A 15999-nucleotide genomic window follows, 5' to 3' on the forward strand; every position below is an offset into this window, starting at 1 on the left:
TTTTTGGTATTTGTTAATATTTTTTAAAATCTATAATTTTTTTATTTCAACAATATTTTCAAAAGTAACAGAAAAAACTGATAGGTTTCTTTCCTGAAATGAAAGACCATCAGCAAAAAACACAAGCAAGAAACCCAGCAAACAACCGGGCGCGTAGAGTTAGCAAGTGAGCAAGCGAATGGACGGGGCAAGATTATTGGGTCGTGGTTCATCGGCGATGCCTATGCCCTATAGGGGCAATCAAACGCTGAAGAGGAGTTCTCATCGTTCGGCTATCGAATCCGTGGCGACTGTCTGACCCTCTTTTCTAGCCCCAAGCATGAGCGATTATCACCACCACACAAGGTCATCAGATACATTGGTTTTTATTCCAGTTAGCTAGAACATAATTGAACTAACCAACTTAATTAATTTACTTAAATATATTCTCAAATATTTTATAGTTGCAATAACATTCTATATGCATTCAATTTTGTGGGATTACACATGCACCATATGCAGATGAGATGATGGTGATGTAAGCACTACAAAGTTGGTGCACGGAAGGGCTCACGAATGCAACAAGCTAGAGTGTGATGACAAAGTTCATCGTTCTAGGATTGATCACATTCATCGTGAATAGATAGAGAACATGACCACCAATTACGATGATGGCGAATAGAAAAGGTGGCAACATGAATGTCTGCTAGGGTGTGTGGATATTTTCTTTCCCGTTGCAGCGCACATGCATATTTGCTAGTCCTTCTCAAGCTTGGCATCGGCAGGTTTCGACTCCGATCTTGGTCCCATGTTCCGGGCCTCCACTTTGTGGCATGTTGGGGACGGTTGCTCGGTCCTGGACTAATCACTAGATGAATGGCTAACCCCTGAGATCGCACCTCTCATTCTCTCATTTATGCCCTCGTCTTGCATTGTCGCGGCAAGCTCTCCTTGTTGCACGAGGGTTTGCATTGTTTATCGTGATTTGAAGGCATTCCATGGTCCAGTACGCAACCTTTGACACCATCTTCGGCCTCTCTCTCTCTCTCTCTCTCTCTCTCTCTCTCTCTCTCTCTCTCTCTCTCTGAGTTCTATTGGTCAACACGCCACCAAGTCTTTCGATGCGACACTTTTCTTGAGCTCTATCCCGAATTCCCACCCATGTCTCATCCGCAAAACATGGGTGTTGTTGCACATCAAGATTTTCCTCTGGCTCGCCCTCTAGAATAGGTGTCGGACGGCCAACCGCCTGGCTCCACGAGGTCGGCCGCATTGTTCCGTATGGGACCAGGAGTTAGATAACATGCAACAGCTGTTGGTTGGATGCTCATTCTCTAGGTAGCTATGGCATGAAATCCTCTCCTGGTGCAGATCCACTATTGTTGCCTATCCAAGACTTCCCCTTGAAGTTGTGGTGGGTGGGCCCCTTTCATCAGACATCGGATGCCCATTGCGAGGGATTCGCCTCCATCGTGGTGCTTACGGCCTGCTAGCTTTAGAAGCACAGAAACAACTACAACTTCCATGACAAGCGCCCTTTGTGAGGCACCTGATCCTAACCATTCAAGAGGATGTGCATCTTTGGGAAGCCAAGGGTTCAGATATGATCCTACCAGCGAGGTAGCTATGGTTTTGTGGGGCCGAGCATCCCTCTTTTGTTCTGTTCATGCGATCACATCATGTTGTCTTCTGTGTACGTGGATTTGCGCATTTGCCTGCCTATGTTTTCTCATACTCCTATCAACGGAATGATACACAAGTTTTGCATATTCGCGGCGGGCATCGGGTCAGGCAAGACGATGGACAAGGTGGGCGCGCTCCAGTGGATCCATCGTAGTGGCGGCGGAAGGTGGAAAGAGCGTGGGTCGCTGCTTCAGGGGTTGACTTGACAAAGCGTCAAAAACTTGCATGGGAAAAGAGAGGGTGGATTGCGAAATCGCGAGGGCATCAGCTGGGTTTTCGGTGGGTCCAAACAGTCGGAGCTCCCAGTCCACTCAACTTCTCTGCTCCCTTCTCGTCTTCTCCACTTCTCCGAATCTCTGCGCTCCTCCACCATGGCCAAGTCCGGTGATGAGTCCGGCAGCGAGTCAAATCCCATGGACTGGGACGACCTCGTGAAAGAGGAGGACTTTGGTTCTGGCAGCGATGCGCCCGACGACGCGGAGCTCATGCTCCACCTCGCCGTCGAGCGGTCGCGGCTCGACATCGGTGGAAGCTCGAGCTCAGTGGCTTCCACCGCCAGCCCCTCCAGGCCGTGCCCTTCTCCCTCTGCCCCGCTCCAGATTCGGAGCAGGGTGGCCCCCTCCCTTCCCCTCCGGTTCCGACACCGCCCGGGAAGCACTTGCTGCTCGTGCCTGTGGCTCCGGTGCACATGCGCATACTGGAGTCGGAGGTGAAGGCCGCCCGGCATGAGCGGCAGTGGTCGATGGCCACGGTGGAGCCCAGCTTGTCCTGGCAGCGCGCACCCTCCATGTTGGTGGATCCGGAGGAGGCGCTCCTCCGCAATGTTATGCGGCGCTCGCTCACCACGGCAGAGACTGACGCGAAGCGCCTCCGGTGGAAGAACACAAAGCGCTCCGCCTCGGGCTAGAGGCGAGCAGAGCCACACCATTTGTTGTCTTGCGAGCTACATCTCCTCTGTGTCGGAGAGCGGCACCACCAGCTCAGACGACGACGACAACAACGATCCTCTCACTGCGGACGGATATACACGGAGGAGATGGACCACCGTGCCGCCGACCGCAAGGGCAAGGGCCCGGCCATGAAGTGGTGATCTCGCCCTCCGCATACTCCTTTTTTATTTCGAGTTTAATCCAGTGAACTTTGTCTATTTTGGGTCTGATTAGTCTGTCGAATGAACTGTCGTATCTATTTATATTTCTCTATCCGGTGAACTTGTTTGTGATGTTGATCTACGTGTTACGTTGCTGCATGATTTGCATGGATTTGGGTGTGGGGATCTGAATACTATGGTTGCGGTCATAGATATATGGGGACTGCTGGTCAGTGCCAGCGGGCACGTCGGGATGCGGCGTATAGGTACTCGGATATGAATAACAGCACCAGAGTTTAGCTAAGACTAATAAACCCACAATACACCATTGCATAGTTGTTACAGGTTGACAGCGTCTTTATCTTATTATTACAGAGGGCGAGCGGGTTAATGAATGTCAGCCGATAACATCTTGCACCCATCCGACGACGGCTCGCACAGACGTAGGCCATCATGTAGAACTCTTCGTCTTCCTTGGGAAGCGCCACCTCGTCTCCGGCCAATCTGGTGCACCCATATGAGGCGTCCATCGCCGCTTGTAGCTTCTCTGGTACGCCGCCATATCGCCCAGCAGTGACCGACCGCGCCGCTCACTGCAGTGGCGGGACGACGCCGCTGACGTAGAGCTGCAGGCATGACCGCATGACCTTCCTGGCCTTGGCGTTCTTGGCGTGGGCGAGCGCAGACTCGATGCTGGCCTTGGCTACCGTGGCGTTAGCCACCGTTAACCTGGTGGCGAGCACCGCGAGCTCCGGCAAGCCACGCGCGGAGCGACAGGAGGGGTCGCCGCAGAGCGTGGACACGCAGAGGCTTGGCATGACGTACCAGCTTGTAACACGCCGAGTCCGATGCATCAGATGTCTTTCAGTTATTCACCATCGTCGTCATGTCACCCGCTTGCGTGTTGCACTTTGTCATGTCATCATGTGCATTTCATCTGCATGTTTTTCAAAACTTGCATTCGACCGGGTCTCTCAGTTCTCTCTGTTATCCGTTCTGAGCCCATTCACACTCGCACGTGCCCGCGACACCTCCGAAATATTATTTTATAAATGGCCAAAAAAACTACCGGAAAACGGCCCTACCACGACGGCCAAACCTATGCCTACGGCTGCCGTCGGCCTAGTTTGAGATATGCCGACAGCCCAGTCCTTGCCGTCGGCTTAGCCTGGCCGTCAGGTTACACGGATCTATGCCGACGGCCGCCGTCGGCACAGAATGGCCGTCGACCTAGGCGCAGACATGCTGACAGCAGCCGTCGGCATACATCAGCCGTCGGTATACCTGTGGGCCCGGCGACCCCGCCCGTGACTAGCGGCTAACGCCGTCAAACCTATGCCCACGGTCGGGACGGGCGGCCGTCGGCATATCTCCGCATGCCACGTCACCGATCCGCGACGTAGGTATGCTGACGGCAGCCGTCGGCATAGGTGCCACGTCACCGATCCGCGGCACGGCGCCCACCAGAACCCTGCCGTCTCTATGCCGACGGCAATGCCGTCGGCATAGCTATTTTTTTACATACGTTTTTTCGCATATGTTTTGATGCTTTTTTACATATGTTTTTATGTTTTTTTAAATATGTTTTCATGCTTTTTTATGTATTATATGAATATATATGTAGTTTGTAATTTTTTCCATAGATTATGAATATATATATAGTTTGTATTTTTTTCGAGCACATTAATAATGTGCCGTCATGTTCTTTTGAATATAGGTCCTTATATTTTATTAAAATCAAAAACAGCTATGCGACATAAGTTGAGTGGTCGTTGCAAACGCCCGACACCCGTCTCCGGAGTGTGCCCCCCTCACGTCCGCGCTGTGCCCCCCTCACGGACGGCGCCGCCGCCAGCATCTGGAGGGCGGAAACAGCCGCATCGGGTCTATACGGAGGGGACGTTGCTCCCAAGTGTTTCTATGGGATGACCTACCACAACCGGGTGGTGTTGTGGCATGTTTGAAGAGGCGGCACGCATCTCCGGGGCGTGGCCCCCCTAACGGACGGCGCCGCCGCAGACACCTGGAGGGGGAAAACGGACGCATCGGGTCTACACTGAGGGGATGTAGCTGTCGGTTTGGCCCGGATGTTGCTTCCAGGTGTCCCTCTGAGCTGACCTGACACAACCGGGTGGAGAGGTCCACTGTTCAAAGCCCGACCGTGGAAAGTCAAAGGGCTAGATCTCGTGGTCAACCGCTCCAGGGTTAGGCGGGACGGGGGCCCTGGGGGGTTAGCAATGCCACCGGAGTGTCGCACCGGCCCCTCATACATGCGGGCTGGTGTGGTGGCATGTCCGAAGAGGCGGCACACGTCTCCGAGGTTTGGCCCCCCTCACGGACGGCGCCACCGCCGGCACCTGGAGGGGGGAAACGGACGCGTCGGGTCTACACGGAGGGGATCTTGCTGTGGATCTGGCCCGGATGTTGCTCCAAAGTGTTTCTATGGGCTGACCTAACATAACCAGGTGGAGAGGTCCACTGGTCAAAGCCCGTCCGTGCAAAGTCAAAGCCCACCCGCCGCCAACACGTGGAGGGGAGAAACAGACGCGTCGGGTATACACGGAGGGGATGCAGCTGTGGTTTGGCCTGGATGTTGCTTCCAGGTGTCCCTCTGAGTTGACCTGACACAACCGGGTGGAGAGGTCCATTGTTCAAAGCTCATCCGTGGAAAGTCAAAGGGCTAGATCTCATGGTCAACCGCTCCAGGGGTAGGCGGGACGGGGGCCCTGGGGGTAGCAATGCCACCGGAGCGTCGCACTGGCCCCTCATACTTGCGGGATGGTGTGGTGGCATGTCCGAAGAGGCGACATGCGTCTCCGGGGTTTGGCCCCCTCACGGACGGCGCCACCGCCGGCACCTGGAGGGGGGAAACGGACGCGTCGGGTCTACATGGAGGGGATGTAGCTGTCGGTTTGGCCCGGATGTTGCTTCCAGGTGTCCCTCTGAGTTGACCTGACACAACTGGGTGGAGAGGTCCACTGTTCAAAGCCTGTCCGTGGAAAGTCAAAGGGCTAGATCTCGTGGTCAACCGCTCCAGGGTTAGGCGGGACGGGGGCCCTGGGGGTAGCAATGCCACCGGAGCGTCGCACCGGCCCCTCATACATGCGGGGTGGTGTGGTGGCATGTCCGAAGAGGTGGCACGCGTCTCCGGGGTTGGCCCCCTCACGGGACGGTGCCACCGCCGGCACCTGGAGGGGGGAAACGGACACGTCGGGTCTACACGGAGGGGATCTTGCTGTGGGTATGGCCCGGATGTTGCTACAAAGTGTTCCTATGGGCTGACCTAACACAACCGGGTAGAGAGGTCCACTGGTCAAAGCCCGTCCGTGCAAAGTCAAAGCCCGCCCGCCGCCGACACGTGGAGGGGGAAACAGACGCGTCGGGTCTATACGGAGGGGATGTAGCTGTGGTTTGGCCCGGATGTTGCTTCCAGGTGTTCCTCCGAGCTGACCTGACACAACCGGGTGGAGAGATCCACTGTTCAAAGTCCGTCCGTGGAAAGTCAAAGGGCTAGATCTCGTGGTCAACCACTCCAGGGTTAGGCGGGACGGGGGCCCTGGGGGGTAGCAATGCCACCGGAGCGTCACACCAACCCCTCATACATGCGGGGTGGTGTGGTGGCATGTTCGAAGAGGCGTCAAGTGTCTCCGGGGTTTGGCCCCCCTCACGGACGGCGCCACCGCCGGCACCGGGAGATGGGGGGGGGGGGCGAACAGACGCGTCGGGTCTCCTCGTAGGGGATGTAGCTGTCGGTTTGGCTCGGATGTTGCTTCCAGGTGTCCCCTAAGCTGACCTGACACAACCGGGTGGAGAGTTCCACTGTTCAAAGCCCGTCCGTGGAAACTCAAAGGGCTAGATCTCGTGGTCAACTGCTCTAGGGTTAGGCGGGACGGGGGCCCGGGGGGGGGGGGGGGGTAGCAATGCCACCGGAGCGTCGCACCGGCCCCTCATACATGTGGGGTGGTGTGGTGGCATGTCCGAAGAGGCGGCACGCGTCTCCGGGGTTTGGCCCCCTCACGGACAGCGCCACCGCCGGCACCTGGAGGGGGAGACGGACGCGTCGGGTCTACACGGAGGGGATCTTGCTGTGGGTCTGGCCCGGATGTTGCTCCAAAGTGTTCCTATGGGCTGAGCTAACACAACCGGGTGGAGAGGTCCACTAGTCAAAGCCCGTCCGTCCAAAGTCAAAGCCCGACCGCCGCCAGCACCTGGAGGGGGGAAACGGACACGTCGGATCTACACGGAGGGGATGTAGCTGTCGGTTTGGCCCGGATGTTGCTTCCAGGTGTCCCTCTGAGCTGACCTAACACAACCGGGTGGAGAGTTCCACTGTTCAAAGCCCGTTCGTGGAAAGTCAAAGGGCTGGATCTCGTGGTCAACCGCTCCAGGGTTAGGCGGGACGGGGGCCCTAGGGGGGGTAGCAATGCCACCGGAGTGTCGCACCGGCCCCTCATACATGCGGGGTGGTGTGGTGGCATATCCGAAGAGGCGGCACGCGTCTCCGGGGTTTGGCCCCCCTCACGGACGGCGCCACCGCCGGCACCTGGACGGGGGAAACGGACGCGTCGGGTCTACACGGAGGGGATCTTGCTGTCGGTTTGGCCCGGATGTTGCTTCCAGGTGTCCATCTGAGCTGACCTGACACAACCGGGTGGAGAGGTCCAGTGTTCGAAGCCCGTCCGTGGAAAGTCAAAGGGCTAGATCTCGTGATTAACCGCTCCAGGGTTAGGCGGGACGGGGGCCCTGTGGGGGTAGCAATGCCACCGGAGCGTTGCACCGGCCCCTCATACATGCTGGGTGGTGTGGTGGCATGTCTAAAGAGGTGGCACGCATCTCTAGGGTTTGGCCCCCCTCACAGACGGCGCCACCGCCGGCACCTGGAGGGGGGAAACTGACGCGTCGGGTCTACACGGAGGGGATCTTGCTATGGGTCTAGCCCGTATGTTGCTCCAACGTGTTCCTATGGGTTGACCTAACACAACCGGGTGGAGAGGTCCACTGGTCAAAGCCCATCCGTGCAAAGTCAAAGCCCGCCCGCCGCCGGCACCTGGAGGGGGGAAGCGGACGCGTCGGGTCTACACGGAGAGGATGTAGCTGTGGTTTGGCTCGGATGTTGCTTCCACGGGTCCCTCTGAGCTGACCTGACACAACCGGGTGGAGAGGTCCACTGTTCAAAGCCCGTCCGTTGAAAGTCAAAGGGCTAGATCTCGAGGTCAACCGTTCCAGGGTTAGGCGGGACGGGGGCCCTGGGGGGGGGGTAGCAATGCCACCGGAGCGTCCCATCGGCCCCTCATACATGCGGGGTGGTGTGGTGGCATGTCCGAAGAGGCGGCACGCGTCTCCGGGGTTTGGCCCCCCTCACGAACGACGCCATCGCCGGCACCTAGAGGGGGGAAACGGACGCGTCGGGTCTACATGGAGGGGATCTTGCTGTGGGTCTGGCCCGGATGTAGCTCCAAAGTGTTCCTATGGGTTGACCTAACACAACCGGGTGGAGAGGTCTACTGGTCAAAGTCCGTCCATGCAAAGTCAAAGCCCGCCCGTCGCCGGCACCTAGAGGGGAAACAGACGCGTCAGGTCTACACGGAGGGGATGTAGCTGTCGGTTTGGCCCGGATGTTGCTTCCAGGTGTCCCTCTGAGCTGACCTGACACAACCGGGTGGAGAGGTCCACTGTTCAAAGCCCGTTCGTGGAAAGTCAAAGGGCTAGATCTCTTGGTCAACCGCTCCAGGGTTAGGCGGGATGGGGGCCGGGGGGGGGGGTAGCAATGCCACCGGAGCGTCGCACCGGCCCCTCATACATGCGGGGTGGTGTGGTGGCATGTCCGAAGAGGCGGCACACGTCTCCGGGGTTTGGCCCCCCTCACAGACGGCGCCACCGCTGGCACCTGGAGGGGGAAACGGACGCGTCGGGTCTACACGGAGGGGATCTTGCTGTGGATCTGGCCCGGATGTACCTCCAAAGTGTTCCTATGGGTTGACCTAACACAACCGGGTGGGGAGGTCTACTGGTCAAAGCCCGTCCATGCAAAGTCAAAGCCCACCCGCCGCCGGCACCTGGAAGGGGAAACGGACGCGTCGGGTCTACACGGAGGGGATGTAGCTGTCGGTTTGGCCCAGATGTTGCTTCCAGGTGTCCCTCTGAGCTGACCTGACACAACCAGGTGGAGAGGTCCACTGTTCAAAGCCCGTTCGTGGAAAGTCAAAGGGCTAGATCTCGTGGTCAATCGCTCCTGGGTTAGGCAGGACGGGGGCCCGGGGGGGGGGGGTAGCAATGCCACCGGAGCGTCGCACCGGCCCCTCATACACACGGGGTGGTGTGGTGGCATGTCCGAATAGGCGGCACGCTTCTCCGGGGTTTGGCCCCCCTCACGGACGGCGCCATCGCCGGCACCTGGAGGGGGAAATGGACGCGTCGGGTCTACATGGAGGGGATCTTGCTGTGGGTTTGGCCCGGATGTTGCTTCCAGGTGTCCCTCTGAGCTGACATGACACAACCGGGTGGAGAGGTCCAGTGTTCAAAGCCCGTCCATGGAAAGTCAAAGGGGTAGATCTCGTGGTCAACCGCTCTGGGTTAGGCGGGACGGGGGCCCTGGTGGGTAGCAATGCCACCGGAGCGTTGCACCGGCCCCTCATACATGCTGGGTGGTGTGGTGGCATGTCCGAAGAGGCGGCACGCGTCTCCGAGGTTTGGCCCCCCTCATGGACGGCGCCACCGCCGGCACCTGAAGGGGGAAACGGACGCGTCGGGTCTACACGGAGGGGATCTTGCTGTGGGTCTGATCCGGATGTTGCTCCAAAGTGTTCCTATGGGCTGACCTAACAAAACCGGGTGGAGAGGTCCACTGGTCAAAGCCCATCCGTGCAAAGTCAAAGCCCGCCCGCCGCCGACACCTGGAGGGGGGAAACGGACGCGTCGGGTCTATACGGAGGGGATGTAGCTATGGGTTTGGCCCGGATGTTGCTCCCAGGTGCCGCTCTGTCGACGACCCCCTCCCCCTTCACTCTCCTGACGAACAAAGCTACCCCTCCCCCACCCCTACCTGCACCCCCACCGTTGACGACCCCCTTCCCCTTCACTCACCTCACGAACTAAGCTCCAGATCGAGCACGCGAGGCGGCGGCCATGGCGCTCCCATACCCGCGACCAGGCCACGCCCTTGGCGGACGAAGCTGCTCGAGTTCGGCGCCTCCCCTCCCCTCCCATGTTTGTGGTTTCAGGAGAGGAGAGGGCCGAGTGGTTAAAAAAAAATTAAAAATCTATATGTAATTATAATACATAAAAAAATAAAAAAGGAAAAATATAACTATAAAAAAAAATTAAAAATCTATATGAAATAAAAAGGATAGATATAACTATAAGAAAACATTAAATTTTTTATATAAAATAAGAAAAGGAAAAATAAAAAATGCCAACGGCTTTATGTATATATCTTTATATATATATATATATATATATATCTTTATATATATAGTGTTACTATTCATTACCCAGGGTGCAGAATAAGTTATTTTTTCATCCGAGGTAATCTTACGATAATTTCATAATTAAATTACGTTTGCAATTTAAATAGTTACATTCCTATTGATTCATTACGTAAAATTTGGCATAAAAAATAAAAATATAGATCATAAGACAAGAAAATTTGCAGTTTATGTGTATTTTACATTATGTTTTTATGTTTGTAATTTTACATAACATAACATATTTTTTACAACGATTATATATTTTCTTACGGTGTCTTTTTACGTCGGAAATAAGAGAAAAGTTACGGAACGTAAAATTACGGGGCATTGATGGTAAAATAGAGGGGGGTGAAGAATAACTATTCCTCACCCAGGATGACGAATAGCGCGACCCTATATATATATATATATATATATATATATATATATATATATATATATATATATATATATATATATATATATATATATATATATATATATATATGGCTAAGCCGTCAGCATAGGGGCCACGTGGCGTCCTCACCTATGCCGACGGCTTAGCCGTTGGCATAGTTCACCTTATCCCTTCGCGGGGCGACCTCCTCCACTCATTCTCTCCCCCAACCCCGACCTGCGCCGCCGCCGCACCCCCCGACCCTGACCTGCTCCGCCGCCGCACCCCCCACCCTGACCTGCCGCTGCCGCACCTCCCACTCCACCGTGCCCCTGCCGCCGATGCCGCACACCCCACCCCTGCCGCCGCCTTCCCCCGCCTCCACACCCGCGTCATCGCCCCCGCCTCCACACCCGCCGTCGCCGACGTCTCCACCCGCCGTCGCCCGGCCTTCTCCCGACCCCGCCGCTGCCCCGGCCTCCCCCGACCCCGCCGCTGCCCCGGCCTCTCCCGACCCCGCCGCTGCTCCTGCAGCCGGCCGCGGCTCCTGCAACCGGTCGCGGCTCCGTCCCTCCCGTCCCCGACCGCCCTGCCTCACCATCCCCTCCACCGCCGCGCCCCCTGCCACGCCCCTCTCGGTGAGCTACTTTTTTTTGCATTTTTTTGCTACTGTTGGATGGATGAATGAATGAATGGATGGATGTTGGATGTTAGATTGTTAGGTTAGATGTTAGATGTTAGGTTGATATATAGGTGAATGTTGGATGTTAGGTTGTTAGGTTGCATTATTTTTATCATGATGATCTTTTCATTTGAGATGTGCTCCAAAATTGGTATAAGATGAGTGGTTATTTTTATCATGATGATCTTGTCGAAAAAATTGAACCGGACAAAATTTGACACTTGACAAAATATGATTTTTTCATAGTTTTAAGTGTCAATGCTTAATGTTATGTAGCTATGTGAGATGTGCTGCAAAATTATGATATGATGAGTGGTTATTTAATCATGACGATCTTGCTAAAAAAATTGAAGGACAAAATTTGACACTTGACGAAACATGATTTTTTTCATAGTTAAAAGTATCAATGCTTAATGTGAGGTGATGACCAATTTTTTTCACTCGGTGTAATTAACAGGATTTGTGGTGTTCCATCTTCGCGGAGTGATTGTCGACGTTGGAGGTGTTGGTGCACGATCGTCCCTCTCCTTTGATCAACTACATCGGAGGGTGAGCAACAATTCCATGACCTCGTCCTCTTTTTTTCCATGTCACTAGATTAAATTTTCACATCAAGTCGCGTAACCTAGGTCTCCTGTCCGAAAGGGTTGCATCGATAAATCTGCATTCAATTGCATATTTATCACCGCAGCTCTTTCGGATTGTCCAGCGCTTTCCACGGACATCCCTAGGATGTGTAGATTGGGTACGTTGTTCATGCTCTACCCTGTTCCGAGATAGGATTTTGGTGGCGCCTCCCTGTTGTTCTCTGGATGCACATTCTCTCGGCATTTTGCCGAGACGTGTATTTGGAGAACAGCGGGGAGGTGCTACCGAAATTTTGTCTCGGCATGGGGTAGAGCATGGACAACGTACTCAATCTACACATTCTTGGGTGGGATTAGGACCCATCTTTATCTATTAGAGATGTAGGTGGATTAAATGTCGTTTCTCGTCAACCTTGTAAAAAAATAAAATATTGATGTGAGTAATTTAAATGAATCCTTAATTTTGTTGTGTGGCTTCCAATAAAGCAGAGATGGCAGCTAATCAGTGGATGTATAGTGGGTTTTTCCGTCGGAATCAAGTAACAACAGAGTGGGTCAAGAAAACTGATGTGTTTTTGAAAGAGATATTCCGTAGTGCAATGAGGATGGTGCCAGAATGCCCATGTGCCAAATGTAAGAGACGTATCCGCAGAGATAAGAGTGAGATGACTAAGCACCTTCGCACGCATGGATTTGTGCCCAACTTTAATATGCCGATAAACTTTGCCCAGCGGGACCGTGGTAGAGAGGATGTGATACGACAACGCGTCGCTGGTTATGAGGACGATGGGGTTAGAGACATGCTAGATGATGTCTTTGCTGCACAGCCGACACCTCCGTCACATTCAGCGAATGAACCGGAGGAGCCGGAGGAAACCGCAAAGGCCTTCCTGGAAATCTTGGCCTCGTCAGAGAAACCTCTCTATGAGGGTGCCAAGCTGTCTGTGCTGGATGCCATCTCGCAACTGATGGTAGTCAAGGCTGAGTACGGTTGTAGCCGAGGTTGCTTCGAAGCATTTCTGGGAGTATGGGCTAACAGCCTGCCTGAGGGCCATGAACTGCCGAAAACCATGTACGCCATGAAGAAAATCATGAAGGCGCTATCCATGGACTATGAGAAAATACATGTCTGTCCAAAGAATTGCCTTTTGTTTAGGCATGAGTATGCGGATGACAAGTACTGTAGGAAGTGCGGTTCCTCTCGGTATATTGAGGTGGTCGATAAGCATGGTGAGAAGCAGCAGCTAAAAATCCCTGTGAAGGTTCTTCAGTATCTTGATTTTATAAAAAGACTGCAGCTCCTTTTCATCACCGAGGAGTCTGCCAAAATGATGAAGTGGCACAAGGAAGGGAAAAGGTACAATCCAAAAAAAATTGTACATCCATCAGAAGGTGAAGCATGGAAGTCATTCGATATAGAGTACCCGGAGGAAGCAACCGAGGCTGGGAATATCAGAATTGCTATAACAGGTGATGGGTTCAATCCATATGGTATGTCATCTAATCCATATAGCTGCTGGCCCGTATTTGTTATTCCACAAAATCTCCCTCCCGGCGCCATAATGCAACGCAAGACCATGTTCCTGTCGCTTATAATTCTGGGGCCTGAATATCCGGGGAAGAATTTGAGTGTGTTTATGCAGCCGTTGGTGGATGATTTGCACCATTCTTGTTACTTCCCGAGGTTGACATATGACCGACATCTGCAGAAAAATTTCTTGATGAAAGTTTGGCTACAATATTGCATGCATGACTTTCCCGGCTATGCCCTGTTCTGCGGATGGTGTACAAGTGGAAAGATGCCTTGCCCAGTGTGCATGCAGGCCTTGATTTTCATTTGGCTAAAGAAGGGTGGCAAGTATGTTGCCTTTGACCTGTATCAACAGTTCCTCCCTCCAGACCATCCTGATAGGGAAGACAAGAAGAACTTCACAAAAGGCAAAGTTGTCCATGAAGTAAACGAGATTCCAATGTTTTCTGGTGCGGATGTGCTTGCTTAGTTGAAAGCTCTTAAGCCTACCGGTGAAGGGAAATGCAAAGCCAAAGGCAAAGCCAGAGGCGAAGACGAGGGCGAGGGCAAAGGAAAAGGTAAAGGGAAAAAATGTTTTGAAGGATATGGTGAGACGCACAACTGGACTCACATTACCCCCTTCACGCAGCTTCCCTATTTTAAGGACCTCAAACTTCCATACAACATCGACGTGATGCACACCGAAAAGAATGTCGCAGAGTCCCTTTTTCACACGATCCTCAACATTCCTGATAAGACAAAGGATAATGTTAATGCTAGAGTCGATCAACAGAATATTTGTGATAGACCACGTCTACACATGCAGCCTCCCACAGGCAGTCGAAAATCTTGGTTCAAGCCAGATGCTGACTTCGTACTTAAAAAGGATCATAAGATGGAGGCATTCAAGTGGCTGAAACACGTCATGAAGTTCATTGATGGTTATGCGTCGAATATAAGTAAGGGGGTCAATCTTTCAACAGGCAGAGTGACCGGGCTCAAGAGTCATGACTATCATGTATGGATTGAGCGGATTATGCCAGTGATGGTTCGGGGCTATGTTCCCGAGCGTGTCTGGCGTGTTCTTGCGGAGTTAAGCCATTTCTTCCGCACGCTTTGTGCTAAAGAAGTATGTCCTGAGAAGATAAAAGAAATGCATAAGAATGCGCCGGAGTTGATATGCAAGCTAGAGAAGATCTTCCCGCCAGGCTTCTTTACTCCGATGACACATCTCATTTTGCACCTCGCGAACGAGGTATTGTTGGGGGCCCCTGTGCAGAATCGTTGGCAGTACGGCCCTGAGGGACAGAACAAGCATCTGAGACAGAAATGTGGAAACAAAGCTAAGATTGAAGCTTCCATAGTTGAGGCAGTTATCCTAGAGGAGGTGGTAGACCTCATGATAGCCTACTATCAGGACCGTGTTCCCACGTTGCATAATAAGGTGTCTCGATACAATACAGAATAACCCAAGTTTAAACCCAAGTTGCCTCTATTCATCGGGCAAGGTGGCAGGGCTGGATGCTCGACACCTTATCTCATGCCACGAGATGAGTGGGAGGATGTCATGTTCTATATCTTGCACAACATCAAGGAAGTTGCGGATGAGTGGATGAGGTAATACCTTTGCACCATTCTTTTAGTCAATTTGTTATGTTCACTTTGCCTAGTTCTTATACCGCTTTTCTTATTGTAGTCGATTCGTTGAAGAAGAGTGGACGGGAATGCTGCCTCCGACTGAAGCGGAGGCACTTGCTCTTCTCCGAAAGGGTGCTGATGGAAGGAAAAATTTCGTTGTGTGGTTCATGGAGAAAGTAATTTTTCACACTTCACTATTACCTATTTCAATTAAACTCATGCACCCTATAATTTCAATTAAACTCATGCACCCTATAATTTCAATTAAACTTGTAGGGAAATGATCCGACCGAATAAATGGATGAAGAATTGAGATGGGTTTCCATGGGTTTTGACCTTGCCATCATGACATGCCAAAAGTATGATGTGAATGGGTATCGCTTACATACAGAGGAGCACCGGAACAGTCGGCCTGATCCCAAAACCATAAATACCGGAGTCTTCACTGAAGGAGATAATAAAGTAGATTACTATGGAAGGGTAGGAAAAATATACGAGCTTACATTCAAACGTGGCCGCGAACACCTAAGTCTCACTGTGTTCAAATGCCGATGGTTCGACCCCAAAAAGGGTATGAGACATATGCCTTAGTTGAAGTTAAACCATCAACCATCTATGCCGGAGCTGATCTCTTTATCGCCGCTACCCAGGCCACACAAGTATATTATCTGCCTTACCCATGCCAAAAAGAGTGCCTAAAGGGTTGGGAAGTTGTGTTCAAGGTGTCGCCACAGTTGGGGAACATAGTAATTTCAAAATTTTCCTACGCACACACAAGATCATGGTGATGCATAGCAACGAGAGGGGAGAGTGTTGTCTACGTACCCTCGTAGACCGGCAACGGAAGTGTTGACACAACGTAGAGGAAGTAGTCATACGTCTTCCCGATCCGACCGATCCAAGCACCGAACGTACGGCACCTCCGAGTTCTAGCACACGTTCAGCTCGATGACGATCCCCGGACTCCGATCCAGCAAAGTGTCGGGGA

General features: G+C 52.9%; 1 pseudogene; it reads right to left on the reverse strand.

The window, feature by feature from the left end:
• Positions 1-3048: 3048 nt before the first annotated feature.
• LOC123056692 (uncharacterized) overlaps positions 3049-15999 on the reverse strand; it is a 42694-nt pseudogene continuing 29743 nt past the window's right edge.

The sequence above is a fragment of the Triticum aestivum genome, chromosome 3A (genome assembly GCF_018294505.1).
Source record: "Triticum aestivum cultivar Chinese Spring chromosome 3A, IWGSC CS RefSeq v2.1, whole genome shotgun sequence".
NCBI classification, from domain to species: Eukaryota; Viridiplantae; Streptophyta; class Magnoliopsida; order Poales; family Poaceae; genus Triticum; species Triticum aestivum.